Raw genomic sequence first — 23,995 nt, forward strand, 5'->3', positions numbered from 1 at the left:
AAAGAATAAAGTTTAATAGAGGCCTGTAAGCTCGAGGAACTATTATTTGTAAATGAATTTGACCAAGCTTTCTACAATATTCTCAGAAGGGCAGATGTCTTCAGAAGGATGACTTGAGAGACATCAGATGGTCCTCATATTGATGGCTTCATTAAGAAGATCTTTCCTAATATTAGGAATGTTGGGTCAGATTCACAGAGGAAATTTCCCCCGGAGTATCTACTGATACTCCGGCGTATTTTCAAATTTGCCGCGTCGTATCTTTATTTGTAATTAAAAAAAAAGATACGACGGCTTTTGGCTAAGATCCGACAGATGTACGGCTTCGTACGCCTTCGGATCCTAGGTGTAATTTTCCGGCGGCCGCTGGGTGGAGTTCGCGTCGTTTTCCAGCGTCGGGTATGCAAATTAGCTGATTACGGCGATCCACGAAGATACACGCATTCGTCGCAATCTCTTACGTCGTCGCTAGTCGTTTTTTCCCGTCGCAAACTTAGGCCTGCTTTTTCATGGCTTATCTTTAGAACAGCCATGTTAAAGTATGGCCGTCGTTCCCGCGTCGAATTTCAATTTTTTTTTTTGCGTAAGACATCCGGGAATACGAAACAACGTAACGCACATCGCCATTCAAACAATACGTCGGGGCTCCATAATTTCGCGCAAAGCACGTCGGGAAATTTCCTAACGGAGCATGCGCAGAACTTTCGGCGCTGGAACGCGCCTAATTTAAATGGTACACGCCCCATTTGAATTAGGCGGGCTTGCGCCAGACGGTTTTATGTTACACCGCCGTAAGTTTACACGCAAGTGCTTGGTGAATCAGGCACTTGCGCTGAAAACTTGCGGCGGTGTAACGTAAAGGGGATACGTTACGCGGCCGCAGATAACTGTGAATCTGGCCCGTTGGCTGTATGACACACACATTTTAATTCTTCTATTTTTTCCAAAGCAGGGTGAAGGATATGCCTTGATTACAAAATTTTCCAACAAGTTGGAAAAACTCTCAAGAACATCCTTAGAAGTTTAAAGTATTCAAAGTTATGGAAGTTATGCAAGCAAGATGAATAATAAAATAAATATATACATGAGTAGCAGTAAATGACGCCAGCTTGACATCCCCAGGAGAACTCAGGACATAGAACAGTTGTATCTTAAGCCTCGTATACGCGCACGGTTTTCTCGGCAAGAAAGCTGCTGGGAGAGCTTTTTGCCAAGAAAACCGTGCGTGTGTATGGTTTCTCATCGGGAAAACTGCCGGGAATCTCAACGAGAAAAATAGAGAACCTGCTTTCTATTTTTCTCGTCGGATTCTCGGCAGTGTTTTTCTGCTGAGAAAACCGAGCATGTGTATACTTACCTGCCTCCATGGAAACTTGCGCATGTTCGATGAGACTTCGGCGCATGTGCGGTAGCTTCCAAGGCATAGTGTAGGGTGTAGCAAGATGGCGGCGACGGCTTTAAATGTGAAATGAAAAAATCAAAATGAAACAAACACAATGTGCTTTAACTGGTATCAGTGGGAGGAATAGTGCCCCATCATTGGTGTCAGTGGGAGGAATAGTGCCCCATCATTGGTGTCAGTGGGAGGAATAGTGCCCCATCATTGGTGTCAGTGGGAGGAATAGTGCTCTATCATTGGGTCAGTGGGAGGAATAATGTCCCATTGTTGGTGTAAATGGGAGGAATGGTGCCCTATTGCTAGTATTTAGGGGAGGAATAGTGCACCATCATTGGTATCTGTGGGGGGAATAGTACTCCCAACACTGGTGTCAGTGGAAGAAATAATGCCTAATTATTGGTGTCAGTAGGAGGAATAGTGCCCCTTCATTGGTTTAGTGGGAGAAATAGTACTCCATCGGTGGGAGGAATGGTTCTCTATTGTTTGTACTTAGGGGAGGACTAGTGCCCCACCATTGGTACCTGTGGGAATAATGGTGCCCCCATCATTGGTATCAGTGGGAGGAATGGGGTCACCATCCTTGGTATCAGTGGATGTGATTGGTGCCTCAAGGGGTAGATAAAGGCAAGCAAAGGGCCACATCTGTCTCGCGGGCTGTAGTTTGGAGACCACTGGTCTTGGAGATGAGGTAACAAAACGTAATGCAGTCCTGCAATCTGCCCCAAAAAAATAAACAGTATATACTTGATTCGGGGGAGATTAATTTATTATTTTTTACTTTTCCTGGACTTCTTCTTTATGGCTAAATCAACCTTAAAATAATCCATTGATTTACTTAAGCAAAACAATTAAATGAATGTGTTGCCTTAGGTTTACTATGCAGGTCTACCTGTCACATTTATTAAACCACAGATGCAAGCACAAAGGTGCATATGTGTGTAAAGTAATCGCTGCTCTCCCATCCATAAAGTACGTTTCTCCGGGCTGGACGGGACGGTGGCAATCACTTTACACACATGAAGCCTCGTACACACGCTCGGTTTTCTCGGCAAGAAAACTGCTGGCAGAGCTTTCTTGCCGAGTGAACCGAGCGTGTGTACGAGGCTTTCAGGTTTCTCATCTGGAAATCTGGCCAGAATCTCGACGAGAAAAATAGAGATCCCGCGCTCTATTTTCTCATCGAGATTCTTGACGGCCTGTTTCCCGACGAGAAATCCGAGAGTGTGTATACTTACCTGTCGCCGTGGAAACCCGCGCATGCTCGAAATGACTTTGAGGCATGCGCGGTAGCTTCCACGGCATAGGTAGGGTGAAGCAAGATGGCGGCGACGGCATCGAATGTTACGAGCGCATGCTCTTTTTTTGTTTATAGTGAAAAAAATTTTAACCGCAGAGGTGATCAAATACCACCAAAAGAAAGCTCTATTTGTAGGAAAAAAAGGACGCCAATTTTGTTTGGGAGCCACGTTGCACGACCGCGCAATTGTCAGTTAAAGCGACGCAGTGCCGAATCGCAAAAAGTGGCCCGGTCTTTGGCCAGCCAAATGGTCCGGGGCTGAAGTGGTTAAAAACACTTTAATTTATGTCAGGCAGTGTACAGACATAGGTAGATTCACAAAGAGTTAGGCCGGCTTATCAGTAGATAAGCCGACCTAACTTCGAATCTACGCCGGCGTTTGTTTAAGCGTATGCTCAAACAGAGATACACTTAAACAAAGCTAAGATAGGATGGCAGCTAGGTGGCGCTTCCATTGCGGCCGGCGTAGATTATGTAAATGAGCTTTTACGCCGATTCCCGAACGTACGCGAGCCCGCCGCAGTCGATTAACGTCGTTTCCGTGAGGCCTTAGGCGGCCTAAAGTTATTCCACCTATGAGGTGGAATAACAATATTAAAGTATGGCCGCCGTTCCCGCCGCGAGGTTCAAATTTTTTACGTTGTTTACGTAAGTCGTTCGCGAATTGGGAGTTATGTCGTTTACGTCCGCGTCGAAATCAATAGGCCCGTACGGCGTACTTAGCCGCAATGCGCCCTGGGAAATGTAGGCGCCCGGCGCATGCACAGTAAGAAAAAACGTCAAAAAACGTGAGGTCAAGCCTCATTAGCATTAAACACGCCCCCCCCAACCCATTTGAATTAGGCGCCCTTACACCCGCCGTGTTTACACTACGCCGCCCTAAGTAAGGAGGTAAGTGCTTTCTGAATCATGTACTTTCCTCTCTTACTTAAGGCGGCGTAGTGTAAACACGCTAGGCTACGCCGACCTATTCTTAGGCGCCCCTACCTGAATCTACCCAAAAGTGTCAATTTCTTTATTCCTTAAAAAAAAAAAAATATGATTGGAAAAAAAATAAAAGCTAGATTACAAAAAATAAAAACTAGATTAAAAGCTTCTTGAGGCTTTGTATGGCGTAAACAAGCACGCCCTTAAAAGAGAGAAAAGAGTTTGTGCCGATAAACAACAATGTAGCAATCCCGGCTTTATCTTTGTTTTTCCATTAAACACTGCAATTACATCTTCTTTCATGAAAATTAAAACAGGCCACGCAACATTACAGAGCAATATGAATGCAAATTTACTTTTCTTTATCCTTGACTTTCACAAATTTCTCATCTACACTGCCGCAGAATTACATTTTATTCTGGAAGGGAGGAAAGGATACAGAAAGAAAGTAGGCGCTCCAAACACTTGAAAATTAGTCATTCTACAAGTCTTTTTTCCCCTTCCTCCTTCCATTATCTTCCATCTATGCCTGTCTTCCTCCCTTTTTGATAGAAACGTATGCTGGCCAATGGCCATGTAAAAAAGCAACATTAGAGAAGAACTGCACTTGCAAGCTACCTTTATAGAAGCCGCCCTTATGCTGGCCACAAGGCAAGGCATTTCTAAAAACTTTAAAGTGGATGTAAAGCCACTCTCATTCTTTCTAAACTACTGCCATAGTGCTGATCTATAAGGATATAGATGCCTCCTGCATGTATGATTACCTGTCAAATGTCTCCCCTCTGTCTGTTATAAGAACTGAAAAACTGCAGATTCTGTGGGCGGGTCTGTTGTCTGGAGCTCAGTGGGTGGAGTCGTGATGTCAGTAGACTCCCCGCCCACATCTACACTCCCCTTGTCAGCATGCATTTTCTCCTGTGTATTCCTTACACTAAATTCTGCTATGATCAGTAACACCCAGTCAAAACCCAGAAAAGTAACCACATGACTTCAGAAAAGGAGTGGGGGTGGGAATTAAAAAGTAATGCCTGTCTCAGGCTTGTGCAGGGACGATCCTAGGCAGGGTGCACAGGGTGCTTTGCACCCAGGCGCCTGCAGAGTTGGGGGCACCGAAGTGCCAGAGTTCTCCCCTCCCTCCTTCTCTACTTGTGTGTTCGTCCAGAACCAGTGTTCTGAGCATAGGTGTGTGTCAGTCCAGAACTGATGTGTGAGCATAGGGCAGCCGGTCCAGCCTGGCAGTGCTCGGGGAGGGGCCGCTCTTCTTCCTGATCTTCCAGAGGGTTCTAGTTTTCGGTGGCTGCTGAGTGCTGATGTGCAGGATCCTCACACTGGGAGTCTTGGATCCCGCACTGTCTCCACCAACTCCAGTTGGAATGCCTCCCCCTCCCATCTCTATCTCGGGCTGCACAGAGATAGAACCAAGGTGAGTCACAGTGTTCAGTGTGCTGTGTGCTGTGTGCAGGAGGATGGCATCCCCAGCATCCCTTTACATGTGCTCTGGGCTGCCCCTGCTCTAGATGTTTTATGGCATGCTAGATTGCATAGGATACACAGCCCCTGCCCATTCCTGCGCCTCAGTAGTCCATCCTACAGATGTGATGTATAATGAGATGTACCAAGAGCCCTTTCACCCTGAAAGTGCTGGGGCGCTGGCGGTAAATGAGGAGGAGTTAGTAAAATGACCACACCCATGTGGGGCACCAGAAATATTTTTACAATGACGAAAACAAAACTAAAAGTACCTCACATTTTCGTCCACTGATAACTATGACAAAAGTTAACAAAAGATAACGATACGGAAATGTGAGGCAGGGACGTTTACCCTTGTGAACTTCTAGTTTCCACGAAGCTCCGAAGCTCTGTTTCTGCTCCCAGCAAGGAAGTGACTGTGCAGCCAGCATTACAGACCTGCGAGTCCTCAGACGATCATTGAGATCAGCACTGTGCATTACAGGTGTCCCGAGAGCCCCACTCCCGGCGATGACCGTCCAGAGAAGAGATAACCCTTGTTAGTGCGTACATTACATTTACAGCCCAGAGGCCTCCCCTCAGACCACTGTCCGTCCAGAGCACTGTGTGTGTAATACAGGCCCCCTATAACCACCGGCATCCAGAGCACTGTGCACTACAGGCCTTCTCAGACCTGAGTCCACCATCCAGCACTGTGCAGAATTACAGGAGTCTCGGACCACCGTCCCAGAGCACTGTGCAGTATTACAGGCCTCCTCTCAGACCACTGTCCAGAGCACTGTGCAGCATCATAGGCCTCCCCTCAGACCACTGTCCAGTATTACAGGCCTTCCCTTAGACCACCGTCCCAGAGCACTGTGCAGCATTACAGGCCTCCCCTCAGACCACCATCCAGAGCACTGTGCAGCATTACAGGCCTCCCCTTAGACCATAGGCCTCCCCTCAGACCATCATCCCAGAGCACTGTGCAGTATTACAGGCCTCCCCTCAGACCACCATCCCAGAGCACTATGCAGCATTACAGGCCTCCCCTCAGACCACAATCCAGAGCACTGTGCAGCATTACAGGCCTCCCCTCAGACCACCGTGTAGCATTACAGGCCTCCTCAGACTATCCAGAGCGACTAAATGTGTATCTGTGAGTTTGCACAAATCTTAATACCATAAATAGTAATATATAAAAATGTCTTTCTCCCTTCCCAGCATGCACAGCGGGGCAGCCAACCCCCGACTGGCCGCTAAGGAGTGGCACTCAGAGCACTTGACCACACTGCTGCCCCCTGCTGTCTGGGGGTGACGGGAATCCCCGGCCAGAAGGTCAGCCCACAGCACAGCCAAGCTAGAGCAGAGACCCAAATTTAAACGATCAGATGAACTTATAGCTAACTATTTCTCTGAGTCCTTCCCCTAAATTTAACATAGCACGGACTCTGAAAGTAGCTAGGCGCTACACACATTAAATAATAGATAAGGCCTCCACAGATGAAATCATAGATAAATCTGAAAAAGCTTTCCTTAAACATCAATTCTACCACACTCCTTACTTTTACCACTTGTCCAAAATTCATAAAGAACCCACAAACCCACCTGGTAGACCTATAGTGGCTGCCATGCAGAGCAAGCTATTTCTCCATATACATTGATAATTTCATACAGCCATTAGCTCAAAGTTTACCTTCATACATCAAAGACAGCATACATCTTTTACAAACTCTCAGAAATTACACCTGGGAACCATCTTAAATATGGCTCTCCCTAGATGTAGTCTCACTGTATACCTCTATAACACATGAGCTAGTCCTGAGAGCTGTACTACAATTCCTTAATGACGACCCTATGCTGAACAACAGTGAAGCGCAATTCATCTTGGAAGCCACAAAGTTCTGCTTGATGCATAACTACTTTGAATCCAATGGTGACTTCTACCTACAGACTCATGGCACTGCCATGGGAGCCAACTTTGCCCCAAGCTATGCCAATCTCACCATGGGTCTGTGGGTGAATCGCTTTATCTGGCATAACAATCCCTTTTCCTTACACTTGACATTTTATGGCCGATATATCGATGATGTCATATTCATTTGGGATGGCCCTAAATCTCTAATGCCACAATTCATAGCCCACTGTAATACCAACAATATAGGTTTATCATTCACTTCAGTCTGTGACGATAAATCTTTAGCTTTCCTTCACCTAACACTCAGTCATGATCAAAGGACCATACATTCCCAAAATAACGCCAAACCAACCGCAGGCAACTCTTATCTGTATTACCACAATTGTCATCACCCTTGTTTGATCAAGAACATCCCCAAAAGCCAATACTGCCACCTCAAACATTACTGTACTAGAGATGAAGATTACGCTACACATGGTCAACATCTTAAACAAAAATTCCTACAGAAAGGTTACCCACCCTCATAGATGAAGCCTTCATGTTTTATAAACAACAAAGCAATACCACAGATAGACAAAATAATAAAAACACCTCATCCATACAACCATTGAGATTCACGACCAATTTTCACACAACATTTTGAAATATGGAACGCATTCTCCAAAAGTATGGGTCCATTCTACAAGAGGACCCACACCTTAAATCCATAATCTCAGCCCGACCCCTCATCTCTTACAGACGAGCCAGGAACTTAAAAAACAAAATTGTACCTAGCAGATTAAAACCAAATTCTTCCTCCACCAGTGCCCCCCCTGAAGTTTTTCAACATTCAAGGCATGTATCAATGTCGTAAGTCTCAGTGCCTGACTTGCTCACATGTCACCCATAGATAAGAATTCCAGTCCTAATATCCCATATCCGACTTTCACACTTGCTCATCAGAGTTTGTGGTGTATTGCCTATCCTGTCCTTGTGGCCTACAATATATAGGCTGCACAATCCGTACACTCCGTAGGTTTGGGGAACACAGGTGCCTAGTGGACGCCGGGTCTGACAAACATAGTGTCCCCAAACATTTTCTCATTCACCAAGAACACTCCTCCCTTGACCTGAAAGTTTGGGTAATCTAAGCAATACCCAATAATTTCCCAGCAGCCGAATGCTTCAGGCACATTTGCGCAAGAGAATCCTACTGGATATACCGGTTAGATACCCTTGTGATGGGTGGGCTGAATGAGGAACTAGAATATAATCTTTTACTTTAAATATTGGTCTAGATTAACACCAAATAAGCTCTAATCCCACACCCCATTTATTCTTGTATAAATACGTACTCTTATTAATATATACACACACACAACATTTCTCCCTGGTATAAACATGCACTACCATATATCATATATATTACGTTTGCACTATTACAATCCTTCATTCGTTTTGGATAACAACCTTCATCATCAATCATTTGTAGGCATAAGGACCCTTACGGTCTTATTCCTCCTCTTCATATCCTCCAATAGTAAATACCCAATGTTCCTTACCCCATTGTCTAATTGGTCATCCTTCATTCTTTCACTTCATTTCCTTAGTGCCTTAGTGACCCCTTTCACCCCCCCCATTCCTTTTTTTTTCTCAACCTTTCAGTTACACCCCCCCACCTTCCTAATTTCCTCCTCTTTCTCGTCTCTCCCTCATCCCTCTTAGGCCCCGTACACACGGTCGGACAAAACCGATGAGAATGGTCCGACGGACCATTTTCATCGGTTCACTTCTGAAGTGGCCGTACGGCCTGATGTGTGTACACACCATCAGTTCAAAATCCGATCGGGTCAGAACGCGGTGACGTAAAACACACGACGTGCTGAATAAAATGAAGTTCAATGCTTCCAAGCATGCGTCGACTTGATTCTGAACCGATGCTTTTCTGTACTAACCATCGGTTTGGTCCAAAGGGGCAGCGGTCCATCAGTTCGGTTTTGAAGCATGTTTTAAAATTTTGGACCGAAGGAAAACAGACCGATAGCCTATACACACGGTCGGTTTGGTCCGATGAAAATGAACTTCGGTTCATTCTCATCGGACCAAACCGACCGTGTGTATGGGGCCTTACTGTCCACATCCATTCTATGTAACTACATTCCACATTTATTAATATTTTTATTTTCATTTATATTTATTTTTATTTTTACTTTAATTTTTTATTAAAAATGTATTTGTATCGTTAATTTTTATTAACATTTTCAGTTCATCATTATTATTTTCATCCTTATATTTAGTTTATTTTGATCTCCACCTTTATATACATATATGTTGCCCATAATCATTGTCTCGATACTTATTTATATTACTGGTCCCACTATTCCCCCTGTGGCCGCTGGTCACATATGGTCTCTTTGGCGCAGATAGCCGTCTAGAAAGCGTGGCAACATTTGGATCTATTTTAGTCAATACAGAAGGCTTGTACTTCAAAACTGGACAGCTTTCCCTGAAGAAGACCAACATATGGGCAAAACATGTTGGGAAATCTATCTTACAGTGCTGTCCTGCTAATACTGTGATATACTGTACTTGCAAACTGTTTTATTCTTAATACATTTTTTATTTTGTTTCTCAAAATAAAAAATAAATGATTTTTAAATAATATATTTGATATCATTCTTGCACCTAAAAAATCCCCAAATATTTCCCTTTTTCATCTATTCAATTCAGGGATGTGGTGCTAAAAAAAAAATGGGTATGTTCACGATCAAAAAACGTTCTCTACAATGTAGTGTATGTCTGAACCAGCATGTTGCTTTGGTCTTATTTAATAAAGGCCAAATAGCTACTACATGCAACTAAAAGTTTTCAGGCAACCGTTAAAACACATGCATTACTAAGAAACATTTTGACAGGCCCATGCACTAATGTAACTTTAATATTATGCAGGCTGATCAAACCTAAACATTCCTTTTAAACCAGGAGTCTCCAAACTGCGGCACGAGGGCCGAATGTGGCCCTTTGCTAGCCTTCATTCGGCCCTTGGGGCACTATTCCTCCCAATGACACCAACAATGGGGCACTATTTCTTCCACTAACACCAATGATGGAGCACTATTCCTGCTCCTACTGACCACCAACACTGAGGCCGTGTTTAATGTCACTGATGCTTGGCCCGAGGCATTTTCTACCCCCACTGGTCGGAATCCGGCCCCCTGAAGTCTGAAGGATAGTAAACTGGCCCTTTGCTTGAAAAGTTTGGAGACCCCTGCTCTAAACCATATTCTTATGGTTGTCATATTCTGTTATATAATCAGGCGAATCGTCTCAATGATAGCCATTAAAAGGCAGCTAAAGTACCAAAAAAAAAAAAAAAAAACAGCACTACAGAAAACTAACTGTTAATAATGAAATAGAACATTTAGAAATAAATATGTGTAATTTTGCTATAGACCCTGGAGTTCTCATTCACTCACACCTTTTAGATTGTTTTCCTATAGACTTCACATTAATGGAAATGGGAGATTGATAAGGTAAGGCCCCCCCACTACTTCTGCTAGTCAAAGTGAAATGTCATCAAAAAGAGTTTTCTTAGTTTTGGGTACGGTGGGGAGGAGTTACTTGTTTGGTATATACAGCATTAAGAGATCTCCACCGAAAAAAATTATTAAAAGCCAGCAGCTACAAATACTGCAGCTGCTGACTTTTAATATTAGGACACTTACCTGTCCTGGAGTCTTGCGACGTCGGCAGCAGAAGACGAGCGATCGCTCATCACTCTGCTGCCCCCACCGCTATCCTCGGTGAGGAAACCAGGAAGTAAAGCATTGCGTAAAGTAAAAGCCCTACGGTGCATGCGCGAGTCGCGCCACGCCGTGCTCACTGGTCCCCGCTGTGTTCTGAGAGCCGTGTGTTTCCCAGAATACAACGGGGGGGGGGGGCAGGATCTGACTTTCTGCCCGCAGTCTACCCGCAGACTGTGTGGCCGGAAGTGGGTGCAAATACCTGTCTTAGACAAGTATCTGCACCCCCCTCCCCCTGAAAGGTACCAAATGTGACACCGGACTGGAGGGGGGAGGGTTCCGATGAGCGGAAGTTCCACTTTAGGGTGGAGTTCCGCTTTAATAAAGGCCTCGGTATACTGGATAGTGGTGCAGCTCCATGCCCAGAAAGCAAAGTATCTTATACTAAAGGGCTGCCCATGTTATTTTGAGTGAGTTGCATAAAAGTGAATAAAAAATGTATAGAAAAATATATAAACTGATACATAATATTAAAACAATATTGCCATGATAGCATAAAATACACTACACAATCATACATAATTGTAATACATAAGCAACAGAAAACAGACAGTGAGGCCTCGTACACACGACTGAGGAACTCGTCGGAAAAGTAACATCGTTTTCCTCGACGAGTTCCTTGTTAGGCTTGTCGATGAACTCGTCAAGCTTGCTTTGCGTACACATAGTCAAGACAAAATCTCCTCGTTCTCAAACGCGGTGACTACAACACATACAATGGCAGGGGAAGTTCGATTCCACTAGCACAACCCTTGGGGCTGCTTTTGCTAATCTCATGTTACTGCGTGTTAAGTAAAAGTTTGGTAAGCGACGATTTGCAATTTTCAGCCTGTTACAGCGTGACAAATGTGCTATCTCCATTACAAATGCTACTTTTACTCCCGTCTCATACTTTATTCTGGGCATGCGTGGGTTTCTTAGCATACACACGCTCAAGTTTCTCGTCGAGAACCAGCCAGACAAGAAACACAACAAGGAAATTGAGACTCCCGTCGAGGAAAAAGAGAACTTGTTCTCTTTTTTTTCTCGTCGAGTTCCTCGACAGTTTCCTCGATGAAAAACATACACACGAGCGTTTTCCTCTGCAAAAAAGCTCTGCCACCAAGTTTCTTGATGGATTCTGTCCCATAGGATGCATTAAGGTGAAAAAACATTTACCTTTACAACCCCTTTAACTACTAAAAAAAAAAAAACAGAAGCGGATCCGTCCCTTTCCAACTGTGGTGATGGGATGAGCCCAGTTCTTACTATGGTTCCAACAAACATTAGAAGATGACTGCCTAGGACAATATTCTACCCATAAAGCCATGTAAACACAATCGGTTTGTCCGATGAAAACAGACCGTCTTTTTTCCATCAGTGTTAAAAAAATAGAACATGTTTTACATTTTTTATATGGATAAAAAACCGATAGAAAAATCCGATCGTCTGTGTGGAACTCCATCGGATAAAAATCTATGCATGCTCAGAATCAAGTTGACGCATGCTCGGAAGCATTGAACTTCATTTTTTTCGGCTCGTCGTAGTGTTTTACGTCACCGCGTTTTGTCGCGGTCGGATTTTTGACTGATGGTGTGTAGGCAAGACTGATGAAAGTCAGCTTCATTGGATATCCGACGAAAAAATCCATCGGATTAGATTCCATCAGATATCTGATCGTGTGTACAGGGCTTTAGAGTTTCAGATTGTTGACCGGCAGATGTCATTGAAAAAGACTCAGTTCCCCCTGATAGAAAAGGAAGGGCACAGAGAAGGGATGGTTTATGGACCCCCCCCCCAGGTTTACCAACCATTGTATAACTTACCAATACCCCAGGCTCCCACCATAACCAGTCACATGATTATATGTTTATATGTCTAGGCATTTAGGCAGGTGATCTCAGCTGAAGGGGATTGTCGAAATGTGGAAAAAAAGGCTGACGATTAGTGGGATTTATATGGGCATCAATTATTTCCCGTCGTATAAGTCATATGATCATATGACCAGCCGTTGTAGGTTTTAGAGCATGTGCAAGAGCTTTAATACATTTTACTTTAAAAGGTGAGGATGCTCAGGATGGTGAAGGAATCCAATGTATAATAAAAGTCCTTTTTAAAGAGAACCAGTGAAAGATCCCTATCTATTTGACATTAAGTCTGGTATCAGCAATCAACGGAGGCAGGTAATAAGGAGGACATGGGTCAGACACCGATGTTTAAGAAATGTGATTGGTCTATTTTTATAATCCAAGAACCCTTTGGCGTATGTGTTAGGTAGGGCTAGACCTTGTCTGTGATGAGTAGGAGTACCGTGTTTCCCTGAAAATAAGCCCTGCCCCAAAAATAAGACCTAGCACGATTATCAGGGAGGGCTGCAATATAAGCCCTATCCTGAAAATAAGCCCCAGTAAAGTAAATGTTAAAAAAAATTATCCTTTGTAAAACTTCCACACTGGTATAAGGTGCAGTGTGCCCCCCCCTGAAACGATCATGCAAAATACCCCATCCACAGCCGCCACTGACCCACCGGAGGTCTTCTCCTCTTCTCCCGGCTGATGTCTGCGGCCCCTCCCTCTGCAGTGCTCGGAGTGGGCAGAGAAGAAGAGCTGAGGCAGGTTACATGATTTCCAAGGGCTGCTAGAAAAAGGTACTTCTCAAAAAACAGCCACAAAGGCAAACACACTGCACCCTACACCAGCACAATCCTTCCAGAAAACGGACTACATAATCTTAAAAGTACTTTAACCAAGATGTTTTTTGGGGGATTAAAATTATGTCAAGATACTGATACTAATAAGACATACCCTGAAAATAAGCCCTAGGGTCTTTTTTTGTGGTCAAAATTAATCTAAGACCCTGTCTTACTTTCGGGGAAACACGTGTAGCTCTGTGGTGGCTTGAATTGGATCCCTTCGAGCAGAAGATTGTGAACATGAGTGAGGAACAAATAAAAAGTCTTCAAATCCCCAGCTGCTTTAAAAATACAATGATCACTTTATTGTGCATGTTTCTGGAGGTAAGGGCTCCCCCTTCTTTAGTGTTTTGGTAACGACAGATGCTTTTTTTGCTACTGCAGGCACAAAAGACACCCCAAAACATTATTATCATATTAGGACACAGACTGCAGTGTCCACATCCAAAAGATATACCACTGCCAAAGCCCTGAAGAGGTGGAAGCCCCAATCCCCCCAAATTGTGTTGGCTATGTCCTAAACCAATAAAGTGATCTTATTAAAATTAGGAGGACAGATGTATATAATTACAAATGCCTATCAGAGTTGTTCTTTTTAAGCTGTGAACCAACTTGCCTGTTCTAAAATATTGGGAGATTACATTTAATCCTAAGCAGCTGAATATTGGTGGGGCACAAAAGACCACGTTGGCAGAATAGGCAGGTTCCACCTTCATCTCACAATGAATGCTTGGGCTGAGAGTTCAATCAGTACATATAGGCATGGGCACACTCTGGATGGGTATACATACAAATAGTGACCATCAGTCACTTTTGAAGAGAAGCCACTTCCAAAAGGCTCTGGGATAACAAAAAGTTAAAGCTGAACTTCAGGAAACGTAAACATTCTCCTATACAGTGGAGCTGTACCCACACTTCAAGGGTTGACTGCCTGTCTAGGTCTGGGGGGCATGAAAAAGTAGTTTTATCTAATGATTCTCAGCTCCTGTAGGCTACTTGATGGGTCCTTGTAGCATCTTTTTCCCCATGCTCCGGTGGTCCAAGGTCATCAAGACCGAAGCAAGGTACTGGGTGCATTGGATGTGAGGGCTCCATCGCTGGAGCATTAAGGAACACCCATCTACTGGTGGAGAGCAGAAGATCAAGTAAAACAGCTTTTACTATTCCCTAGACCAGGGGTCTCCAAACTATGGCCCATGGCCCACAACTGGTCTGCTTCAAGGTTTTTTTTTCCAGCTAGGGTCAATGGCATTTCCTCAATGTGCACTGATTGAGGATTATGGTCTACCTATGGTCCTCGCATCTGATATAGGAGGAGAATCCGATGGGTACCCCGATGTAAGGGAGTACTCTGATGGCGACCCTAATGGGAATTTTGTTTTTGGCCCACGATTATTTGTAAAATATATAATGCTGCCCTTGTACTGAAACATTTGGAGACCCCTGCCCTAGGCTAAACGAGCAGCCACACTGCAAGGGAGAATTTTCAGGTTTTCTTGAGATCAGCTTTAAAGCGGGAGTTCACCCATAACATTTTTTTTGCCCTTAGATTGATGCTCATTTTGTCTAGGGGAATCAGCTAGTTGTTTTAAAATCGAAGCTGTACTTACCGTTGTAGAGAGCGATCTTCTCCGGTCACTAGCCGAAAGAAGCCGAACGTCGGTGCGGCTCTATACTGCGCCTGCGCACCGACGTTCGGCTACTTTCGGAAAATCGGGATGCGATGGATGCGACTGTCGGAAGCCTGTCGGAAGACTGTCAATCAAAATAGGATCGCCCAGTCCCGCAGCCCATACCCGGAAGCGGCGGAGAAGATCGCTCTCTACAACGGTAAGTACAGCTTCGATTTTAAAACAACTAGCCGATTCCCCTAGACAAAATGAGCAGGAATCTAAGGGTAAAAAGTGGTATTTCCGGGTGAACCTCCACTTTAAGGTAAGACTTATGGGGATGACACCTAATGCCATCAGCTACCCAGTCCAGATATTCCAATATTTCATGTTCTCTATAGGTAAACTTTAAATATGGAGACAATGCTTCAAATGCCTTAAATTTTGTTATCTAGTTGCAAGCGTACTTGGATACCACACATATGTCAGAAGAGCCCCAAACCCTTTGCAGTATTGTGGCCGTGCTGAGATGTGGTTTACTAACTAAGTGATGCAACTACACATAAAAGGAGCAAGCAAAGGCAAGCATGCAATGAATGACAATGTGCAATCAGTACACATATACCTAAGTTTTCTTTTGATGCTTGATCCAAAGAATGTATCGCTAACAATGACTTTACTGAAAAGTGAAGGAGAAGTTGTTAGGATGGCAGTGAAACACAACACAATGTAATGGACAAACAATGAAAGCAATGACATGATTTGATGTTTGTGAACTGCTGGCTTGTTTCATAAGGCGATGTGCAAAGTATAGTCACCCATTGAACAATGAGCAGTCATCTTTTGCTCTTCTAACGGGCATTCCCAGATTTTTCCATGGGAGCCAATGCCGTAAACTTTACATTGCTCTGGCTTCAACTCATCACACTGCACAAACGTCATTTAAAAAATGGCACTGATAGAGGATTCTTCATGCTGATGCACACCTGCAGACGGCTATAGCTGTGCCATTTTAGATTGATGCCTGCACAATGTGATCAGTTGGAGCTCATGCACTGCAAATGTTAGTCTACCTTGCTCTCAAAATGATGCTGGGCCCTAAGAATTCCATACAAACGCTAAAATCTTTGAGTAACTGCACAATGATGACCTCTGAACTCTGTTTGTTACTTAATCCTGACCCCTGAACTCTGCGCATTACCTACTCTTGACCCCTAAATGTGGTGCTTTGATTAATCCTGACCCCTGAATGTTGTGCATCACTTAATCTTAACTCATAAATCCTACAGTGCCTTGCAAAAGTATTCACCCCCTTGGCATTTTTCGTATTTTGTTGCCTCACAACCTGGAATTAACATGGATTGTCTGAGGATTTGCATCATTTAATTTACAGAACATGCCCAGAACTTTGAAGATGTTTTTTTTTTATTGTGAAGCAAACGACAAATAGGACACAATGACTGAAAAAGTCAATGTGCATAACTATTCACCCCCCTAAAGTCAATACTTTGTAGAGCCACCTTTTGCGGCTATCACAGCTCCAAGTTTCTTTGGATTAGTCTCTATGAGCTTGCCACATCTTACCACTGGGATTTTTGCCCATTCCTCCTTAGAAAACTGCTCCAGCTCCTTCAAGTTGGATGGTTTGCCCTAGTGAACAGCAATCTTTAAGTCTGACCACAGATTTTCTATTGGATTGAGGTCTGGCCTTTGACTAGGCCATTCCAACACATTTACATGTTTCCCCTTAAACCACTCAAGTGTTGCTTTAGCAGTGTGTTTGGGGTCATTGTCCTGCTGGAAGGTGAACCTCCATCCTAGCCTCAAATCACACACAGAGTGGTACAGGTTTTGCTTAAGAATAATCCCTGTATTTAGCACCATCCATCTTTCCCCCAACTCTGCTGAGTTTCCTAGTAGTCCTGACTGCTGAAAAACATCCTCACAGCATGATGCTGCCACCACCATGTTTCACAGTAGGGATGGTGTTCTTTGGGTGATGTGGTGTGTTGGGTTTGCGCCAGACATAGCATTTTCTTTGATGGCCAAAAAGTTCAATTTTAGTCTCATTAGACCAGAGCACCTTCCTCCATACATTTTGGGAGTCTCCCACATGCCTTTTCGCAAACTCAAAACGTGCCAATTAGTTTTTGCTGAAAGTAATGGCTTTCTTCTGGCCACTCTGCCATAAAGTCCAACTCTATGAAGCGTACGGCTTATTGTCGTCTTATGTACAGATACTCCAGTCTCTGCTGTGGAACTCTGCAGCTCCTCCAGGGTTACCTTAGGTCTCTGTGCTGCCTCTCTGATTAATGCCCTCCTTGCCCGGTCCGTGAGTTTTGGAGTGCGGCCGTCTCTTAGCAGGTTTGCTGTTGTGCCATGTTCTTTCCATTTAGTTATGACAGATTTGATGGGGCTCCTAGGGATCATCAAAGATTTGGATATTTTTTTTATAACTTAACCCTGACTTGTACTTCTCAACAACATTGTCCCTTACTTGTTTGGAGAGTTCCTTGGTCTTCATGGCAGTGTTTGGTTAGTGGTGCCTCTTGCTTAGGTGTTGCAGCCTCTGGGGCCTTTCAAAAAGGTGTGTCTATGTAATGACAGGTCATGTGACACTTAGATTGCGCACAGGTGGACATCATTTCACTAATTAGGTGACTTCTGAAGGTAATTGGTTGCACCAGAGCTTTTTATGGGCTTCATAACAAATGGGCGAATACATACGCACATGCCAATTATCTGTTTTTTATTTCTGAAAAATTGATTTATGTATATATTTTTCAAATTTTACTCACAGAAAATTCACATATAATTCAGATTAAAAAAGCATTGAACTAAAGGCTGTGATGTAACAAAATAGGTAAAAAGCCAAGGTGGGCGAATACCTTTGCAAGGCACTGTATGCGATACTAAGCCCCGTACACACGATTCGAAAAATGCCACTTTCGAAGCAATCGTACGATAATCGGATCGTTAGTACAGAGCTTTCGAGAGCCGATCAGGACAGTTCATCAGATTTTATTCTATCGGATATGCACAGAATTTTTTTCGTACGATTTTCCTTTAATCAGTACAGCTGTCGTTCGAAAATGCAATACAAATGCATTACAACACAAGACATCACTTCCGATTTTTTATTCTGCCGTACGAGAATTTTTGTGACTTTAGTAAACTCATCAGATTCTACGTGAGATTAGCATACAAAAAAAAAACAACAGACGATCGTTCGTCCGATAATCGGATCGTGTGTATCGGGCATAAGTCATTCCCCCTGAACTTTGGGTGTTAAGTAATCATGACCTCTGAACTCTGTGTTCCTTAAAGCAGAGCTTCACCCAAAAGGGGAAAGTTCCTGCAATAAGGCCCCCTTCCCTGCTCCTCTTTAAGAAATGGCACTTTTTTATTAGTAAAAGCAACCCTTGCAACAGCCAAAAAAATATGTTCTGTAAAACCGGTATTTTAGTCTCTTCTCATTGTATAAATAATTTTTAGTAGTGTATGTTGTTACATATATAGTAGGTGAGGTTGAAAAGAGACACAAGTCCATCAAGTCCAACCTATGTGTGGTATTATATGTGGTGACACTTGGAGTAGAAATGTGGCCACGCAATGGACATTACAATATTTACAGATTCTTAACAAGCTGTAAATTAGAACACTTTTCATTTATTTTGAATTGACTAGGAGGGGTTTAAGACCATTGTCCATTTTTCTACCATCTGTGTCTCATTATAGAGATTTCCCTTTATTTCCTATCCTGCAAGTGATACCATAGAAGAAAAGCATCCATCTTTCACCCTCTTCCTTCTGGGTATCGCGGCTCCGGTGCTGTGATTGGCCGTAGCCGTGATGATGTCACTCCCGCACATGCATGCGGGAGCCGCCAGTCATGGCACGATCCTTGTTTCTAAAGGTTTCTACAGTGCGACTGTGCCGTTGTCTAAGGCGCATGCACCGTAGACATCGGCGCCCGTCTCTTTTACAAATATCTCCTAAACCATGGAGTTTTAGGAGATATTTCGAGCACCTACAGGTAAGCCTTAATGTAGGCTTACCTGTAGGTAAAAGTGGCTGTAAAGGGTTTACAACCACTTTAACCAGTTCCGTCGTTTTGCTTCAGGCCAGATGGGCCTTTTCATTGATCAGGGTGAACTTCATATGACGTTCTACCAGTTCGCAACTCACTGGCTGTGTCCATTGGACAGAGCCGATGACTGACCAGTGTACGGGCTCACTGCCGGTACCATGCGATCGATGTGACCAATAACAGCAGATCACATGACAATTGTAAACAATGGATGGCTTCCTTTCATGTCATTCATTGTGTAAAATTGTGTTGTTAGCTGTGATTGGTGACAGTGATCACATGGTACAGACAAGGTCAATCACAGCCCATCTGTATCGTATAATTAGCTATGGCCAATCACAGCTAACCACAACGAAACAAAACAAACTGAATGAATGGAGTTCATTCAGTAAAATGCTTGCTTATAGCATGAAATTCACAGCTATTAGCAAGCCTAATGTGTAAAAATAAAATAAAAAACCCAGATCTTTTCCCCAGAGTAGTACAATGTTACTATTATAAATTCTGTAAATTTAGAATTCAGCAGTCCCTAGCACCTCCCGTGTCCACCGTGGGGGGGGGGACACCTTTGGGTGACTCCATTTGTGCTGCCCCACTGCCATGGCTTTTTCGGGTAAGCAATGCATATATATGAAAAAGATGGAAAAAACACGCTAAAGGCAAGGGAAAAAGAAAACCATAACAGAAATTACAGTATATTCGATGTGGGAGCTGCGATTAGCATGTAAACAAACGATACAAGAGAAAAAATAATAAGAAATAGAAAAATCGCGCTACCCCTTAACCAAGTGAAAACTAAAAATAGAATTCACCAAATTAAGAATGCCAAAGGAACAGCATTAGTGATGTATAAATATGTAACCAATGACTTATGATGTCAGGTGTCAAGTGTCAAATGTGTCCCTATTGATAAATAAATAATAATGGAAAACATCAGTTGCTATAAAAAAACTCACATACAGAACAGTGAACATGTGTCAAAAAGTAATATGTAGCAAAAAACAATTTTGACATGAAATCAGTATATATAAAGGCTGTATTATTAAATATAGTCCATAAATGCTATATCAGTGGATGCTGTACACCCGTGCTCTGTGCCAAAATCCAACAATCTAAGGCCTCGTACACATGACCGAACATGTCCGCCGAAACTGGTCCATCGGACCACTTTCAGCAGACATGTTCGGTCATGTGTAGGGCCGACCGGACAATTTTCCGGCCAACCGGACAGGTTTCCAGCGGACAAATGTTTCTTAGCATGCTAAGAAACATGTCCGCTGGAAGCCTGTCCGCCGGACATGTCCGATGGTCAGTACAACTCATCGGACATGTCCGCTGGCCCGAGAACCCGCGCATCACGTCAAAAGTGATTCGACGCATGCGTGGAAGCATTGAACTTCCGGGTTCGCGTACGTCGCTGCGTCATCGTCGCCGTCACGTCGCCGCGTCGTCACCGCGTATTCTGTCCGCGCGGAATTTGGTCTGATGGTGTGTACAGCCATCAGACCAAATTCTCCCAGCGGACATGTCTGATGAAAACGGTCCGGCGGACCGTTTTCATCGGACAGTCCCGTCGTGTGTACGAGGCCTGATAGGAAACTGTGTCCAAACAAAAAGTGATGAATCCTTCACCAGTGAATAATGATGGCTCCTTACCGACTTACCTTGATCTCTTATGACAGGGGATCGTTAAAGCGGAGATAAATGCTATATCAGTGGATGCTGTACACCTGTGCTTTTTCCATGGCCCCTGGAAGAAGTAAGTTATTACGAAACGGACGTAGGGCGGAGCGGTGCGCTGTCATTACCTCCAGCTTGAATACGATCCCCCAGCAGGACGGGTGTCTGGAATTTGTGTACCAGCCGACACACCATATTAAAGGCATTACTTGTCTGCTATGTTGTAAGTGCAATACAACTTTTCTAATTAATTTTTTACACTTTTAATGCGCTATGTGGAGCTGTCATTATCTTTTTCATGTTGGGTACTTACTGGTGATTTGCAATCTTACGCTGGATGAGATCCACTGATCTAAAGATTGAGTCTGCCTGAGCCATACTGTGGGAGTGAGACTTCTAATTACACACGCTTAAAGCGGTGGTTTACCGCCTGCGCACCGACTAGGAGCCGTGTAGAGCTGACTGCGCAGGCGCCGTATAGAGCTGACTCGCAGCTCAACATGTTCGGCTACTTTCGGAAACTCTGTGACTCTCGTGACGCGCCTACGCAATACGGGGGGCAGGGCCTTATCCGCCGGGGGGAACTTTTTCGGAAGGACATCAATCATCTGGGCGAACTCCCAGATTACATTGCGGCACAGCATAGAAACACCTATTCCCGCAGTGCATACTGTACATGTTAGAAGTATAAAGAAGTTGGTCTTATATAGATGTTATTTGGATGAACCTCCGCTTTAAGCGCGTGTAATTAGAAGTCTCACTCCCACAGTATGGCTCAGGCAGACTCAATCTTTAGATCAGTGGATCTCATCCAGCGTAAGATTGCAAATCACCAGTAAGTACCCAACATGAAAAAGATAATGACAGCTCCACATAGCGCATTAAAAGTGTAAAAAATGTATTAGAAAAGTTGTATTGCACTTACAACATAGCAGACATGTGGTGCCTTTAATCTGGTGTGCCGGCCGCTACACAAATTTCAGACACCCGTCCTGCTGGGGGATCGTATTCAAGCTGAAGGTAACGACAGCGCACCGCTCTGCCCTACGTCCGTTTCGTAATAACTTACTTCTTCCAGAGGCCATGGAAGAAGCACGGGTGTACAGCATCCACTGATATAGCATTTATGGACTATATTCAACAATACAGCCTTTATATATACTGATTTCATGTCAAAATTGTTTTTTGACACATGTTCACTGTTCTGTATGTGAGGTTTTTTTATAGCAACTGATGTTTTCCATTATTATTTATTTATCAATAGGGACACATTTGACACTTGACATCATAAGTCATTGGTTACGTATTTATACAGCACTGATGCTGTTCTCTTGGCATTCTTAATTTGGTGAATTATTTTTTTAGTTTTCACTTGGTTAAGGGGTAGCGCGATTTTTCTAAAGCATATACCGGTATATATATCCTTTTCTCAGAAACCACATCAACTCTGCATGATATTAAAGAAAATATTCTTTTTTTTTTTTCGAAATATGTACACATATGAAATTACGATCATGATTTATTTCAATAGATTAGATAAAGGTAGGGCTCAGGGTACCCCAAGAGGTCCTTTTGTATCGTGACCTCTACTTTCACCGGGATTCCCTCATGGGACTGTAGTTTCGGTGACACGTATGTTTGTCACGATGTTTGTACTGTTTTATTATGTTTGATGTTTTATTATTTTTTCATACTATGTTAATAAATTTATCAAATTTTTTGACATACTTACTCTCTTGAGTCTATCTACTTAGCTTGTACCGGAATAGTCCACTTGCCCGTTCTTCTTCTTTGGGGTCTTTTGAGTCTTGGGGTACCCTGAGCCCTACCTCTATCTAATTAAGTTTTGGATGATGGTACTACTATTAACTTTATGATGTGTATTTTACTTAGGAGGCTAACAATTAATTCTTATTTCAATAGATGCTTATGATTGGCTCCTTCTGAAGAAGCAGCAATCGCTGCGAAACTAGTAAAAGACAATCGCAGAGACACATCATATCTGATATCCAATTTCAACACTGGGGGTCATCTCCATCTCTTCTACAATGTTTAAGCAGTCCACATGGCTGTAACTATTGACTGTATTTAACAATTATTGTCAATGTGGTTCTTTTGACAATGTTTTCATTCGATATATATTATTAAATCTTATTTAAAAAAAATATATATACTATTGTTTATGTCCTTGAGTTACCGAGATAGTCCAAACTTTTCTCCTCCTTGTCAGGGTCATTTCTGAGGTGACTCCAGGCTCCATTTTCTATAATATATGGATGAAGGTACCCACCCTTACCCTAGAAAAACTCTAGAAAAACTCTCAACTGAGGCAATACCCCAATGACAAATTATGCGGGAAAGAAAATCCATTACTTCCCCGCTGACATAGTTACATAGTTAGTCAGGTTGAAAAAAGACACAAGTCCATCCAGTTCAACCATAAAAAAAAAATATATCGTACAATCCCATATACCCAACTCCATACCCACAGTTGATCCAGAGGAAGGCGAAAAAACCCAGCAGAGCATGATCCAATTTACTACAGCAGGGGAAAAAATCCTTCCTGATCCCCCGAGAGGCAATCGGATTTTCCCTGAATCAACTCTACCTATAAATGTTAGTATCCAGTTGTATGCTGTACATTTAGGAAAGAATCCAAACCTTTCTTAAAGCAATCTACTGAGCTGGCCAGAACCACCCCTGCAGGGAGTCTATTTCACATTTTCACAGCTCTTACTGTGAAGAAACCTTTCCGTATTTGGAGATGAAATATTTTTTCCTCTAGACATAAAGAGTGCCCCCTTGTCCTCAGTGTTGACCGTAAAGTGAATAACTCAACACCAAGTTCACTATATGGACCACTTATATATTTGTACATGTTGATCATATCCCCCCTAATTCTCCTCTTCTCAAGAGTGAATAAATTCAGTTCCTCTAATCTTTCCTCATAGCTGAGCTCCTCCATGCCTCTTATCAGTTTGGTTGCCCTTCTCTGTACTTTCTCCAGTTCCCTGATATCCTTTTTGAGAACTGGTGCCCAAAACTGAACTGCATATTCCAGATGAGGTCTTACTAATGATTTGTACAGGGGGGCAAAATTATATCTCTGTCTCTGGAGTCCATACCTCTCTCATACAAGAAAGGACTTTGCTCGCTTTGGAAACCGTAGCTT

The 23,995-nt window shown here is 43.2% G+C and overlaps 1 protein-coding gene across 2 annotated transcripts in view; it reads right to left on the reverse strand.

Moving 5' to 3' along the window:
• Positions 1-23,995, reverse strand: part of KCNQ3 (potassium voltage-gated channel subfamily Q member 3) — a 348,769-nt gene that overhangs the window by 21,106 nt on the left and 303,668 nt on the right. The gene's annotated exons all lie outside the window — the stretch shown is intronic.

Source organism: Rana temporaria, chromosome 5 (genome assembly GCF_905171775.1).
Source record: "Rana temporaria chromosome 5, aRanTem1.1, whole genome shotgun sequence".
NCBI lineage: Eukaryota > Metazoa > Chordata > Amphibia > Anura > Ranidae > Rana > Rana temporaria.